Below are 17466 nucleotides of genomic sequence, written 5' to 3'. Positions count from 1 at the left end.
TTAGTAGCATATTTAATAGTATATTTGGTCACATATTTAGTAGCATACTTAATCACATATTTGGTAGTGTACTTGGTCATAATAGGGCACAGGGGAATCGAACCACCATCCTCCTACTTGTAAGGTAGGTGCTCTTCTATTGAGCTAGCACCCTTTGAAGAATACAGAATAAATTATTATTTGTTTCATTTTATTTTCAATATAGCACCCAAAAAGGTTATGAACCTGTATTTCTTGAAACAGGGGCAAAAAGGAAACATCCAATCAAGCTTATAGTTTAAAAGTTCCTTTTATTTCAAAAAACTAATTCAAGTTCCTCAAATTTTAATTAGCCAGAGGAAAAGAGAACTGGGGTAATGGATTTTAAATTTAAAAATGGTGTCCAACTTGTTACTAACAATGTAGAAGTGCATACAGTGACTAGAAGATTGCTTCAAGTGTGTCATCCAACAACAGACACTCTGTACTAGATATAGTTTCATTGCTTTAATGACACTTTGCACTAGCCATTGGCATGACACTCCACTAATAGATAAAAAACCACCAGTCATAACTAGATAAGCTAGAAAAAGAACACAATAAACTCTTCATAATCCATACCATCCATGTACCTACCAATACAAGAATGTTTGTTTGTGCCTCATCTTTGTGGTTAGCCACCTCTAATAATTTCTACAAACTTAGACGTTAGCACTAATAATACAATGAGAATATTTACATCATAGTAAATAATGGAATTAAATAATATTCTCAATGCACACAAATAAGAATTTCTCAAAGCTTAAATATAACACTAAAATACAATGAGACCATTTATACAACACTAAATAATGCAAAATAATAATATTCTCAGTGCACCAGCTTCTTCAAAAATAGCTGAAATCATTCACAAAAAAAAGTACTAGGCTCTATAAAGTCTACAACAAAAAATACTCTGGAGTTGGACAAGGATAAAAATCTCAAACTATGTCGTTTAATCCCAAAAGCAGAGTTCTTGTGAAACATTATCCAAAAATTATATCATAAGCATCTACAAGATAATGCTAGAAATGCTCCAAATAGATCATTAATAAAAAGTAGCCCAATAGTAATGTGAAGACTACAGTTGAAGAGAATACCTTATTTAATGGAGATTGTTTGTTTTGCTATGTAGCTAAAGCAACCAGTCCTTGCACATCCAATATGGTGTTGGATGAATTTCTTTCCCATGATTCCATTCTCTAAAATAATCATAAAAGACTCATGCAAATATATGTAAATAGCCCAAATGAAAAAAGATGACAACTGGACTTCTAAGAGATCTATGATAAATAAACTTTCTGAAATATCATAATAGGTATATCAACTAGCCTAAAATAAAATACACTTTCCCATGAAAAACATTTTTGAGGCATCATATCTAGGGTGTCCAACCCTCATAGATGTTATACAAATTGTCAATTCTTGTAGCTTGATGAAGAAGATGGTCCACTTGTTCTAAGATAGTAAATTGTCTGCACAAGCAATGTAAAAAGGATTTTACTAAATGTTGTCACAAAAAGAATGGACTTGACCAATATTATCAAATAACCAGTAATTCAGTAATAATTAACCTTTTTCCCAACAGTGTCTCGACCTTCCAGCCTTGCCTCAACTCATTTTAGCATCGATAATGCATACGCATTCTTACATGGTAATGAAATGCATGTCAAAGTTTTTCAACATCAAAAGCTTTTAATTAGAATACATGATTGATAAATAAAATTACATACCCCTAAAAGTGTGACTTCTTTGTTTTGTCTTCATAGATGAAAATAAAGTAGATAATTCATTTTAGCTTCCAACCCTGCCTTTATCTATTGTTATGAATCTATTTCTACCTATTTCCCTATTGCAACTCTCTAGTTTGATGTTTTTTAGTAGCATTCAAATAACTATTCGCTATTTTTGAAACATTTATTTGTGTAGTGCTTAGGATTTTAGAGTTAGCCTTTACAAATGTTGGTGAGTCCTCTCGCTTGTGATTTGTGCTCTTTGAGAAGGGAATTCGATTGCTACCTATAAAAATTTGATTATTCCCCATGTATGGAACTTCAAATTTGCCATCAGTTCCAAAAATGTAGAACTATTGCAGGATCTTCCTGGTTGTTAACAATGAAGGATGGAGAAGTAAAAAGTATATCCTCATGTATTGTATATCTTGAGGAATCTTCCAACTCCCTTCCACTAAACCTAATCATGTCAGCTACACTTAGATGAGATTCATAGTAATTAAAGATACCCACAGGGTCTTCCTAGTTTTGGTAGATGTTACTCTTTGAGGAATTACCATTAGACTCAAACCTACTGGTTTCTAAGTTGTTTGGTGGTGAAATCCAGAACTCTTCATCACCTTGAAGCACAATTTCTTCATTACTCATAAAATCTCTTCCATGTTCATCATTGTCCCTGATCGCTTCTACAAGATTTCTATCTTGATTTAAGCTAAACACTTCATCCCTATCAAGTTCAGGCCCAACCAAGTCTAATTCTTGTGACCTTGCTTCCTGACTTTTGCCAATACCTTCAAGATCCAGGGAAACAGTAAAAACAACTAACATTAGACATTACTTAATTGAATTATTTTGATCATAACTATAACATACTATATAGCACCAAAAGAGTAATGAGTATAGGGCATAGAATTAGTAGTTTACTTTATGAAGAACACTAACATCAAAACTTGTAGTTTGCACAACTTTTGTCAAAGCTATATGTAACTCTTTCATAGTGTTTAGAAGGACTGGAACAACAGTCATCAAAATGGTTCAAACTTCTTCGAGCTTTTAATGAAGAGACTAGAGTATTGCTTGGCCCTGTCTTGAAAAGACTTCTAGCTTTTGTCCTCCATCTATATTGATAAGACTAATTATTATGCTTGATGCAAAAGCCAATGTAGACTCCAAAGGAAGAAGTAAAAGGGTAACCTATCAATACCACTCATGATATTAGATTTTACATCACTCATATGATATTAGATTTTATATCACCCATGATGTTACTAAAATCTAAGTTCCACAACATTAACATTCCTACTACAAAAGGCAATAAGTTCATTCAATTTAATTGAGGTAACAACACATTACCATAGCTCTAGTACTTCCAAGATGTAATGCACTATATGATGAACCATAGAAAAAGTGCATAAATACAAAAAAGTCAAAGTCATTGTGAGAAATTACTTCCAAATGATGCACATTTAAATAAGTTCTCAATCAATTTTAAAAATTGAAAATTCATACAAAAAAAGTAGAGTTGATGCAAGAATATGGGGAAACCTGTTTGTTGAATAGCATTGACATAACATAAATCATATAAACCCAAAAATGACAACTAAATTCATCCAACTTTTAACTCTAGGCCAACCTCCACGCTATGTTGGGGCCATGGATGTTGTCTGACAGATAATTACAACAGAGGGCCCTTAAGGCTTGTACAAAGGAATGGGAGCTCCATTAGTTGTAGTGGCAACACTAAATGCAGTTCTCTTTAGATGCAAGAGGGATGCGATTCTCTTTTTCATCCACATGAAACAAAGTGTGGTTTGACACTAACAATTATCAAGTTCAGAATGATCTTCTGATTTGTATTCATGATGTATAGCTAGGGTTTAAAGCTTTTGATCATATTTTTGTATTAATGATGTATGGCTTCTTATCTATATTCAGTTCATTGTGCATGTAGGGATCAAAAGTAATATTTGTTGTAGAATGTTGTGATTATAACTTGGTATGATGCATTGTTTGGGACAAGATGTAAAATGTATCCAAAGATGTACTATAATAGGGCAATGTTTCACATACTAAGATATCACTTAAAAGGAAGGAAAATGTACAAGCAAGTCCAAAATCTACCTAGGGTAACCTGAGAGCAAACAAAATGTAAAACATTACTTTCTCTCTATTTTGGGATTCCCTAGGTTGTATTATGTTTTGGTTTTTATTTGTTGTTTATTATTTTTATTTGTTGTTTATTACTCTAAGGTTGCAAGTATCCATTCACATTTTTTATAAGAATTTAGAAGTGTGAATGGTCTGATATTTATATGTATCAGAAAGTGAACTTGTAGATTTGATGTTGCAGGAGTCATTGGATGGTAGCTTAGATGAATGAGAACTTGAATAAGTATTTAGAGTGTATTTGAATTCCAAAAAAATCCAACATAACTTCTACATGAGCTTTTTAAGAAAGAACAAACTTGCATCTTTGGATTGTCCATGAAAAAGAACATTGTTATAGTCATGGCAGCTATCCACAAATATAGTTTTAAATCATTAAAAAAGGCATTGATCCATGTTGCATTTTCCTTGAATCTATAGGATTTTTGGTGTCCTTAAATCTCAAAGACATGAGAAATTCCCATGTTTTCATTAAGAAAATGTTCATATTTGTGACTATCATACTACTTGTGCAATCATTGTGATAGGGACAATGTTATCCCTTTGGAGAACTAGCTCATCATTGCATTTTGAACTTTCCTTGCATGTTTACAATTTTTATAATAGTTGTGTAAGATCCTTACTATTCAAATACAATAGAGGTTTCATAATTTCATTCCTTGCATTGATGGTTCTTCATTAGAAATTGATTGTCCAATGTTGACTATTACACTCATAGTCTAATGTTGATTCTTATCATTGTTTCAAAGGTTATGGTTTGTTGTATAAAGTTCATGTGTCGCATTAGTGGTAGATCATGTATCTAGTTTGATATTAAGTAATTTGGTTATATATAATGGTATCTTTGTACCCACATTCCCATATTAGGGTAGTCATGTGGAAACAAGAGAAAGTTGCAAGTCTAAGCTTTGCCAAAACCTTATTGCATTATCAATTAAGTTTGTTATCTAGGACTTAACAGGCCTTGAATTTATTGCTTGTTACTCCAAATTATTGATAGAAGGTTGGAATTGTTGATTTTCCTAAAAGAGCCTTATCCATGTTTCTTGAATCACTAAAAAACTTGGTGGAAGACTATGCAAGAAATGGACATTTGAAGCTTGAGCAACTAATGGTTTGGACTTCGAGTCAAAATTTATTTCTTTGAAATCATTTCTTGTTGTTTGGCATTTCAACACCCACCATGCCATTTGAAGTCATTTGGTTAGAAGGCCTCTAGACAACATATTTGCAGATTATTATTGCTGCAATATAATATTTCTCATTTCTAACAAATGAGTGTTCATTTATCATTTATAGTTAGTTTTGAGCATTTGGGTGTTTCCAGTTTCATGTCTACTTTGTACCTTCAAATTGCAGTATGTTTTGAGCTTTAAAAATTGCAAGTGATTGTAATTTATTATCTTCTATTATAAATCTAAAATTTGCAAAATATCTATTTCTTCTCTTTTCTATTCTCTATCTCATCCTATCATCAAGGAATATACAAAATAAAAAACACAAAAGTGTTCCATATTACTGAATTCAAATCCTGCATAGATATTGTCGATTCATATATAATAAATCATTTTTTATAATAATGGTAGATAAAAACTAAAGTGCTTATCATTTGATGGATATCCATACATGTTCCAAAGCTCCCATTTCATCATAGGTTGGGAGTATGCTGACAATGATTGTTGAATCTAGCTTTACACCTACCAATTGTATTCTATTGAAAGTTTTTTAAGCTCTTTCAAAAAATCAATTGTGTGAATACCTTGCAATCATTGCTATCTGTGAGACCATTACTATCATTAAATTTTTTGTGCAAATATATGAGGAATTGGTCATGCTAGATATTTTTGACCACTATGCTTTAAGTAAACATTCTCAATACATTGAGCTTAAAAGTCAAACACTAACTGCAATTATCATATATGGTTCAGCTAATTGAAAATTATTTGTGTAGGCTGTTGAGGAGGTTCCACAGATCAAGGAAGGTTGTAAACCAGCTAAGTGGATCCTGGAAGTAACGTCTAGGTTCCATACATCAAGGAAGGTTATAATCCAGCTATGCCACAAATCAAAAAATGTTGCCATGTGGATATTGGAAGTAACTTCACCCTCTAGGTGTCAACTATAATCTATAAAGCATTGAAACTATATAGTTTAGTAGGTTTTCCTTATTGATCTTTTCATATTGTATTGACTCAAACCGTAAATAAATCCTGGAATACTATCTTCTAAGTATGGTTTGTAGGAAACCATTTAGGGTGACGTGGTGATTAAGGCTCTATTTTTATTGAAAGGCTATAGTGTGGATCACACTGCATAGTAGTTTTCGAAAAAAAAATTAGACGTGTCAGAACAGGGTTGTCTTTCACTCAAAAATATCATGTCTTCTTCTCTGACGATTTGCCATGCTAAAGGAACTACAAATACTCTTTTGCAAAATATTTCTGCGACTCAATCACACAATCTTTTGACATTGAGATTCATTAAGTCCTTAGGGTTGAGCCGCAGATCACATGGAAAGGTTTCCTTTCACCCCAAGACACACCTGTGATAGATTCATCAAGAAAAATCATTGTCAGGGTTGTAACTGTGGAGATGCTGGATGAGACAAGTGTTGCTCTGGTTGAGAAATACATGCACACCATTTTATTTCTGGCCATTGATGCAATTGAGAAGGCCATTTCTGGGCACCCTAGTCTGCCCATGGGATGTTCCCCGTTGGGTCATATTTTGTATGACAAGGTCATGAAGTATAATCCTAAAAATCCTTGTTTTTTCTATGGGGATCGGTTTATGTTGTCTGCTGGGCATGGGTGCATGTTGCACTATGGTCTATTGCATTTCGCTAGATTTGACCGTGTTAAGGCTAGTCTTTGAAACTAATGTATACCTGATATGTTTTATTGTTTGGATCTCTGCAAGTAGAATGATCAATTTACAGACCATGGTTGAATTCATTATAGAACAATTGATTTCTTTTGATGCTGAAGATTATAATATTGCTTTTCTGAATTATTTCAGACTGTATGAATCTATGAACTGCTTCAGATTGACATAACAGAAAACAGTCTGTCTCTATCATCACTTTATGATCAAATTTTTGGCTGTCACCAAACAGGAAGATTATTTTATAGACTAAATTAACATTCGTACCGATCAAATTTGTTAAATAAATGTTTCCAAATACATTTCTATTTATAAAGTAACTGACAGAATGTGAAATTTGTAGCTTAATGAGCAAAAGAAAAAAGAAAAATAAACAACATTCCTGTATGAACAGAGTAGTTAATGATAAAAACCAGCATGAGCATTTCAGTCTGTAAATATTGCTTCAAATTTTATTAACAACAACAATAGTATTATTAAAAAACAATACAATATATGAAAAGCCTAAAGCTAATCACTGGAGAAAATCTGATGTTTAACTGACACATCAGTCAGTTAACCAAGACTTGGAACGATGTCTGGCATAGCATTTTGATTTAACAAAATTGGAAGTGGTGATTTGTATGGTGATCCAGAATTAATGCCTGAAAATCCGGCAGAAGCATGAGAAAAATATGAGTTGGAGTTGGAATTAACCATTAACACAGAAAGCATGGATTGAATAACACACACAGACACAGATAGCACGGTTGTTTGGTTGGCTTCTTTTCATCGTTTGTGGGAATGCAGAAGCAGATATATCATTTATTGAATCGTTCTCCATAGTCTCCATCATGTTTTAATCAGATTAACAACCGAATTCTTGTCTGTGAAGATAGTTTCCAGAATATTATATTCGTGATCGTTGAATTATTTCAGATTGATAATGGAAGATCATTGTTTATAATAAATACATATATAAAGTTTCAAGAAGAAAGCTACGTTGGCAGGAGGTGATCGTCAAGTATAATGATTGAATAAATAAACTTTGAAGAATCTGCTGGCAGGAGGTTGAGTAGTCGGTTGGGTGGCTGTTTGATAGTTATAACTTTTTATTGGTACTCACAATCTCTCGACCCTTTGGTGCATTGTATACATATTCTTTCATTCAATTGATTTTAGGGTGTGTAAAGTGCGTGGTGGTTAGGTTTAAGGCATCATATATCTATTGTATTTTGAGAAAGAAACTTTGTGGAGTGGAGACAACATATATGAAAAGATTTGAGTATATTAATGATAATCTTTTTGAAGTAGATCATAGATTCTAATAACAACATTTGTTGAAGACTGAAAACCGATATGCTTCTAAGAAAGGTAGATAATTTACTTGAAGGTAATTTTCAGGCAGTAATTTACTCTTGGAAACCTGTGCTAACAAAAAAGTCTAGTTTTAGTTTATCAAGTCTATTTTAAAATTACAGACAGGCGTTTCAGATAACACAAGTTACATTTCCAGATTATTCTTTCAGGTTGTATTCAGTCAAAGAGGGATAAATAGAGTTGTTTTTGATAAATCTAAAAACTATTCAAAGTGTATATGTTTTTCCACTCGTTTTGTGAGGATACATTTCAGAATTTGTAATCAGTTGTAATTATTGATTGTAATATTCTTAGAGTTGGCATTCTGAGAATTCTATGTGGGTACTTGGATCATTTGTGAATTTGGATGATTTGGTGCTCATATAAGGAATTTGCCATTTGGTGATTCCTTGGGTTGGTGCCCTAAAATATTTTAAATTTTTTGACTGTGGGGTCGGATTAGGACAGTAGATCTGAACATAATTTCTCACCACTGTTTTTCCATCCTAGTGTTTCACATAAAAACTTCTGCTTTTTTTCTTGTATGGTTCCATTGGTTATGGTTTCAGTTTCATTTAAATTAAAAAAAAAAAAATTGATGTTTAACAAGTTCAAAATTTGATTACGGCTCAAAATTTTATATCTAATACTGATCCACTCCCCCTTAGTGGTAGAATTGTGTTCAATTAAGTTGTCAATTAAATAAATATAAATTAAAAATTTAAGTAATCATTTAAAATATTTGATCTAAGTTTAAGCTTACTATGATAAAATTGAAGCAGTAGGATGATGATTAGAGTCAACTTGGAGACTTAAAAACAAACATACTCAAGGGGGACCGCTTGCAGGCTGTGAATGCCCCCCATCCCTAGCTTAAGAGACTAATCTTGCCTCTACTTGCTCCTTCCTAGACTTCAACATGGCAATTTGTAAGTCCAATTTAAGGAAGGCTAGTTTGGGTCACAGGGACCCTTTGATAGAACAAAAAATAAAAATAAAAATAAATGTGCTCTCCATGAAGATTGTTAAATTGTCAATGCAATACTCGGTGCTAACTGATCTTATTGTTCTAAAAAGAAATGTTGATTATACTAAACCTACATCCTTGAAGAAGTTTGAAATTCTTCTCCCCAACTCACTAAGAATCTTGCAGCAGAAAGTTAGAACTAAGTTAAAATCTCATGAATCAGTTTTGCTTGAATTGGGGAAATCACGTAGGGGAAGTGCAAGTGGGTAAGACTATATCTAGGATAAATAAGCAATAGAACCAAATAGAGGCAAAACAAAAAATAAAGGGTAGAAAATTAGTAAAATACTAAAATATGAAGGTAGAAGAGAAAATATACCATAGGATAAGGAAAAAAAGGAGACTCGTACTAGTCTACCATTACCATGAAGATTTTCCAAAACAAAATGTGACAAACTTGATAGAATAATAAATATTAAATGGAAAGTCTCCATTAGTGAAAGAGGAAAGGAGGAATACTCAATCACATATGAACTTTAAGGCAAGTTTCAAAAGTGAGGAGTACCAAATCATTCTTACTTCTAGGAGGGAAGTCAGATAAGATATAAGGCAAGTTTTAAATCATTCTTACTCTTAGGAGGGAAGTCAACAAAGGAGCTTGAGGAAGCATAATAAGCCAAAAGTCAACTTGGCTATGGTAGTGAGTTGAAGAGGAAAGGCAAGATAAGTGATTGGTTAAAAGTACAACTATATAAAGGTTTCGTGTGTTGGATACTGAGGGCATAGGGTCAAAATAGAAAGAGGGAATGTTAAGATAATGACAAAAAGAGAAAATAATTCTACTCCATTAGATATAAGGCATATAAGATTTGAATTGTTTTCTAAATAGTGTCATGTGAATGAATGGATAACTAGATTGAGTCAACCAGCTAGGTATTTATGCCTTCATAAACCATGATCTTGTTAACTACATTGAAAATATAATCATTATTAGAACAGAGAGGTAGGACATTTTTCACTAAGATCACCAAGGCTCTAATCCCCTAAGGAATTTCATCCAATCCTTGGAAATACTAGCTTCTATTTTATTCCCATTTTGAATAGAACAATTAGCAAGATCATCAACAACAATGTTGTGACTTCTGATAATGAAAATGGCTGTCAAAAAATTGGTTCATATCATCCAAAATGCAAAGATCACCATTTCCCATTTCCTAATGGGTTTCAAGCTTATCATGCATCATATTGAGAAATGGCATGCCTCCTCCACCAAATCGATTTTAAATTTGGAATCAAATTCTATGATCTCAAACAAGACTTCTAATTCAATCCCTTTGAGAAAGGCCAGAAGTTTTGGATTGTTAATGGTTTCAATCCTTATTCCTTGTGAACAGGTCAGAAGTGTATGACATCATTGGAAGTCTCCAATGACCACCCTAATGCTTGCAATAGCCTGATTTTTCTTAGTTAGCTATCCCATCAAAACATATTTTGTAGAAAGGAACAGGTCTGATCCTGTTGTTGATAAACCTGCTTCTAGTTGGTTGATCCTACTATGATCAAATTCCTCCAAATAAACCGTCTTCAACATCCTTGAAATGTCTACAATGGTGCCACAAATAACCAATTGAGACTCGGTTGTCACATGTGAGTAATCTTCTTCAACCTTCTCTCAAGCTCTACTAAAAATTTCAAATTTTCTTCTTTGCAATAGTGCCAAATGATTTCAAAAATTTAGTTTTATAGGTAAAAACCCATCCTAATTTCTCTTTTCTTGCCAAAAATTAGTTATCATCAATGCAACCCAAATGTGTTGTGCATGCCAATTAACTAAAATATATTGCATCATAAATTGTTTATCCAACATACCAGAGACAAGCTAGTTGCAACCGATATCACTTCAAAGGAAGGGCAATGTTTCACATATAAAGATGAGGATTAGAAAGATGGCACATATCCATGATCTTACTTTTGTTGTTTTCTATTAATTCTTGTGTTATGGTAAGTAAGGCATATGCACAATGGGTGAAAGCTTCTAGTGTGGAAAAAGCTCCTTAAATTATTATATATCAAGATACAATTCAAGGGTAAGAAGATTTATATATTGCAAGAAATCCTATTATTATTTTGTCCTGTGGTTCTAGTATCATGATATGTTGCCCATATTAGGCAATCGCCTTGTGCACACATGAATAGAATAGTTGTTAAATTTATTTATCAATGGTAAGGGTTAAGTGCAATATTATTCATAAACCTCTTTCCAATTTTCATAATAACCTTTTTCTTAAATATTTCTTAAAACCTTAATCAATATTGTATACACACTTTTCATGCAGTCACTGCTTACCAAGAATGGAAGTCCTTTGCGATATATAAATGTTCTTCTCTTCCTTATATATTGAAGTCTTCGAGTAAGTGTTTTCTATATCAAAAAGTCTTTTTTTTTAAGAATTGATTTATTTTTCAATCTATACAATATCTCAATTCATGGGTAAGTGGATTTCTTAATATGCATGCCCATGTTTACTGACAATTACCACTATCAAATGTCTTAAATGTGGGTTGCATGTTCATAACTCTGCAATATTATAGTGTCACTCTGTGGGTAATCTTTTATTTGGGTTATATTATCTATAGGACATCATAAGTGAATTCTTATTTTACCCTTAAATGTGTGTGTCTTTTATGGATGAAAGGTTCCTTTTGGTTTCTTGGATGATAATTTATGCTTTGTAATTGTTCTGTCTACTCAACGAAGCTTTTGTCTCTACTTTATTTGTCAAAGTTATATAACTATAACTACTCTTAAAATTGTCTCACAAGGAAGTAAAATTTATTCAAAGTTGTAAATTACTATCATTAAGCCTTCTTGGTGTTCCCTTTATATTCACTCAGTCATACTTTTATGGCTGTAATGTAGGATTTCTCAACTTTGTTGCCTATATGATTGCCAGAGACCAATATCAACTAGTTTCAACTTGCCACTATCCATATCATATGCAGGAACTGAAAAGGTCAACACTTAGCAAGTGAAGTAGATTAGTTAACATTTTTTATTTATCTTTATCATTAATATCTATATTGTGTTGAAAGGAATGTAGGAATGATACCCCTAATATTATGAGAACCCAAACCCAATTCATCAAACTACATTAGAGGTATCCATAAGGGCTCAATTTGAACCATTAATTTATTCTTGGAGAGATGGAGCTCAACAAGGATGGTAGCCTTTTTTTTAAAGTGAAGAGGAGTGTAGCCATCTAAATGGTTGCTAGCGAGATTTAGTCCAAAAAGTTGACTAAGATGTCCAAGAGAATTGGGAATGGTACCATTAAGCTGATTGTGGTCTAGAAAGAGCACTTCCAAAGAGGAAATCCCACCTAGCTCAGAAGGCACATTATCAGCCAGTTGGTTATAAGAGAGCCTAAGATATATCAAGGACAAAAGCAAACCAATTGAAGCTAGAATTTGTCCATTCAATGGGTTGTTAGCAATACTATGGTATTGAAGGTCACAAATATTTCCAATGCAAGGTGAAAAACTTCCTATAACATTGGAATGCAACAGAGAAAATCTGGTGAGCAGGGGAGATGATTCACATAACAATATGTCCTTTATATTTCTAGTTATTTAGTTTTTGGCCAACATAAGCTCTTTGAGATGAGGAAAATGAGAAAGAGTTGGGGGGAACGAGCCCATCAGGTCACAATGTTCAAGCCAAATGGAGACTAAAGTAGTCAAATTTCCCAACCATGTAGGCAACCTAGAAGTAAACTGGTTCCAACTAAGTTGGAGATGGGAGAGGGAGGTGAGGTTTTGTAAAGCATTGTGGATGTGGTCAGATAGATCACATTCTTTGAGGTTGAGATGGTGGAGATTTTAGAGCCAAGAAAGATGAGCTTCTAATTTCTCCCTCGTCATATTCAGTTGGACCCCTTGAAGTGACAAATGCTTTAACCCATGCACATTCTTTGCCCACTCCAAACTGAGGCTCTCCATAGGTCCACAATAATAGCTGGAATAGAAAAAATCACCCTTGACGTAATTCTTGCTAGAAAGATCTATGACTTGTAGTTGGGAGAGATTTCCCAAATGCCACTGAATATTGTCGCCTAGATCAGCACCCACACATGACAAGTTGAAGTAAGTCGAGCTATGAAGGGAGTAAATATGCTTTAAAATATTCTTGTCAAAATAATTGAAGCTAAGATCAAGGTGATTCAGTCTGTGTAGACCAGGAAAACACATTAAATTATATTTTAATGAAGAAGGACACATACAAAATCATTATTAAAATAGAGAGGTAGGACATTTTTCACTAAGATCACCAAGGCTCTAATCCCCTAAGGAATTTCATCCAATCCTTGGAAATACTAGATTCTATTTTATTCCCATTTTGAATAGAACAATTAGCAAGATCATCAACAACAATGTTGTGACTTCTCATTATGAAAATGGTTGTCAAAAAATTGGTTCATATCATCCAAAATGCAAAGATCATCATTTTACATTTCCTAGTGGGTTTCAAGCTTACCATGCATCATATTGGGAAATAGCATGCCTCCTCCATCAAATCGAGTTTAAATTTGGAATTAGATTCTATGATCTCAAACAAGACTGCTAATTCAATCCCTTCAAGAAAGGCCAAAAGTTCTGGATTGTTAATGGTTTCAATCCTAATTCCTTGTGAATAGGTCAGAAGTATATGACATCCTTGGGAGTCTCCAATAACCACCCTAATTCTTGCAATAGCCTAATTTTTCTTAGTTGTCCCATCAAAACATATTTTGTAGAAAGGAATAGGTCTAATCCTATTGTTGATAAACTTGCTTCCAGTTGGTTGATCCTACTATGATCAAATTCCTCCAAATAAACATTCTTCAACATCCTTGAAATGTCTACAATGGTGCCACCAATAACCAATTGAGACTCAGTTGTCACACGTGAGTAATCTTCTTCAACCTTCTCTCAAGCTCTACTAAAAAAATCAAATTTTCTTCTTTGCAATAGTGCCAAATGATTTCAAAAATTTAGTTTTATAGGAAAAAATCCATCCTAATTTCTCTTTTCTTGCCAAAAATTAGTTATCATTAATGCAACCCAAATGTGTTGTGCACATCAATTAACTCAAATATATTGCATCATAAATTATTTATCCAACATACTAGAGACAAGCTGGTTGCAATTGATATCACTTCAAAGGAAGGGCAATGTTTCACATATAAAGTTGAGGATTAGATAGATGGCACATATCCATGATCTTACTTTTGTTGTTTTCTATTAATTCTTGTGTTATGATAAGTAAGGCATACACACAATGGGTGAAAGCTTCCAGTGTGGAAAAGCTCCTTAAATTATTATATATCAAGATATAGTTCAAGGGTAAGAAGATTTATATATTTCAAGAAATCCTATTATCATTTTGTCCTGTGGTTCTAGTATCATGATCTGTTGCCCATATTAGGCAATCTCCTTGTGCACACATGAATAGAATAGTTGTTAAGTTCCTTTGTCAATGGTAGGGGTTAAGTGCAGTATTATTCATAAACCTCTTTCCAATATTCATAGAACCTTTTTCTTAAAGATTTCTTAAAATCTTAATCAATATTGTATACACACTTTTCATGCAGTCACTGCTTACCAAGAATGGAAGTCCTTTGAGTAAGTGTTTTCTATATCAGAAAGTCTTCTTTTTTAAGAATTGATTTATTTTTCAATCTATACAATACCTCAATTCATGGGTAAGTGGATTTCTTAATATGCATGCCCACGTTTACTAACAATTACCAATATCAAATGTCTTAAATGTGGGTTGCATGTTCATATCTCTGCAATATTATATTGCCGCTCTATGGGTAATCTTTTATTTGGGTTATATTATCTATAGAACATCATAAGTGCATTCTTATTTTACCCTTAAATGTGTGTGTCTTTTATGGATGAAAGGTTCCTTTTGGTTTCTTGGATGATAATTTATGCTTTGTAATTGTTCTATCTACTCAATGAAGCTTTTGTCTCTACTTTATTTGTTAAAGTTATATAACTATAACTACTCTTAAAATTGTCTCACAAGGAAGTAAAATTTATTCAAAGTTGTAAATTACTATCATTAAGCCTTCTTGTTGTTCCCTTTATATTCACTCAGACATACTTTTATGACTGTAATGTAGGATTTATCAACTTGGTTTCCTATATGATTGCCAAAGACCAATATCAACTAGTTTCAACTTGCCACTATCCATATCATATGCAGGAACTGACAAGGTCAACACTTAGCAAGTGAAGTAGAGTAGTTGACATTTGTTATTTATCTTTGTCATTAATATATATATTGTGTTCAAAGGAATGTAGGAATGAGACCCCTAATATTATGAGAACCCAAACCCAATTCATCAAACTACATTAGAGGTATCCATTCGGGCTCAATTTGAACCATTAATCTATTGTTGTAAAGATGGAGCTCAATATGGTTGGTAGCCTTTTTAAAAAAGTGAAGAGGAATGTAGCCATCTAAATGGTTGCTAGCGAGATTTAGTCCAAAAAGTCGACTAAGATGTCCAAGAGAATTGGGAATGGTACCATTAAGCTGATTTTGGTCTAGAAAGAGCACTTCCAAAGTGGAAATCCCACCCAACTTAGAAGGCACATTATCGCCCAATTGGTTATAAGAGAGCCTAAGATATATCAAGGACAAAAGCAAACCAATTGAAGCTAGAATTTTTCCATTCAATGGGTTGTCAACAATACTATAGTATTGAAGGACACAAATATTTCCAATGCAAGGTGAAAAAATTCCTATAACATTGGAATGCGACAGAGAAAATTTGGTGAGCAGGGGAGACAGTTCACATAACAATATGTCCTTGATATTTCTAGTTATTTAGTTTCTGGCCAACATGAGCTCTTTGAGATGAGGAAAATGACAAAGAGTTGGAGGGAATGGGCCCATCAGGTCACAATGTTCAAGCCAAATGGAGACTGAAGCAGTCAAATTTCCCAACCATGTAGGCAACCTGGAAGTAAATTGGTTCAACTAAGTTAGAGATGGGAGAGGGAGGTGAGTTTTTGTAAAGCATTATGGATGTGGTTGGATATATCACATTCTTTGAGGTTGAGATGGTGGAGATTGTAGAGCCGAGAAAGATGAGCCTCTAATTTCTCCCCCATTATATTTGGTTGGACCCCTTGAAGTGACAAATGCTTTAACCCTCGCACATTCTCTGTCCACTCCAAACTAAGGCTCTCCATAGGTCCACAATAATAATTGGAATAGAAAAAATCACCCTTGACATAATTCTTGCTAGAAAGATCTATGACTTGTAGTTGGGAAATATTTCCCAAACGCCACTAAATATTGTCATCTAGATCAACACCCGCACATGACAAGTTGAGGTAAGTTGTGTTGTGAAGGGAGGAAATATGCTTCAAAATAGTCTTATCAAAATAATTGAAACTAAGATCAAGGTGATTCAGTCGGTGTAGATCAAGAAAACACATTAAATTATATTTTAATGAAGGACACGTCCAACAATAAGAAAAAATGATGCGAAGTAGAAGTGTATCCACCTTCTAGAATAGGGCCACTCAAGTAATTGGCTCTTAAATTTGAAGAGTGCTGGAGAAAGTATGCCATTTGGTAGATAATCTTCATGGTGGTCTATTGAAAATTAAAGTTTGATTATATGAGATGCCTCTCTACTGCACTCAATGCCATGCCACTCACAATAATTATGTCCATTCCATGAACTAAACCTAAGGGAAGACTACAACTCATCCTTGAAAGCAACAAGAGCATGTCTATCCTTGTTTAAGCACACAACATTGCAAGTATTTTAACATTTCATTTTAAATTGTGACATTGTGTATACCCACACTAAAACTCACCTATAAATTCCATCTCTATGGAATTATTATTACGATAAGATACATTCTTCCACACCTTAGGCAACTTCATACTATTCTGATCATGATCAATAAATTTACTTCATCTTGCACATAATGTCCTATCAGGTCTAATAAAAAATGAAAACATTTGACAACATGGGATGATAAAATGACATCTACGTGGAAAAATATCATTCCATTTAAAGGATTGTTCACTTATTCCAAGGTAGACAGAAAATTGGCTAAGTGGTTTCTCCCACCAACTAGAAGAGGCTTAAATTGAACTTTAATGATGTCTCCCAAGGCAACCCGAGTTGGTAAGAATTGTTGCTCCTTCAGTTTCTAAAGTTCCATCCTTACCGCAACATTCCCATTTATAATTAACCCTGCCTGGACTATTTGACATGCATTTTATTTTTGTAAGAAAAAATTTCAACTCTATTTAGTTCAAAGGTTCAATTACTCACAATACTTAAA

Source organism: Cupressus sempervirens, chromosome 11 (assembly GCF_028749045.1).
Source record: "Cupressus sempervirens isolate cs-2001-9-10 chromosome 11, ASM2874904v1, whole genome shotgun sequence".
Classification (NCBI taxonomy): domain Eukaryota; kingdom Viridiplantae; phylum Streptophyta; class Pinopsida; order Cupressales; family Cupressaceae; genus Cupressus; species Cupressus sempervirens.
This window is presented reverse-complemented; position numbering follows the sequence as displayed.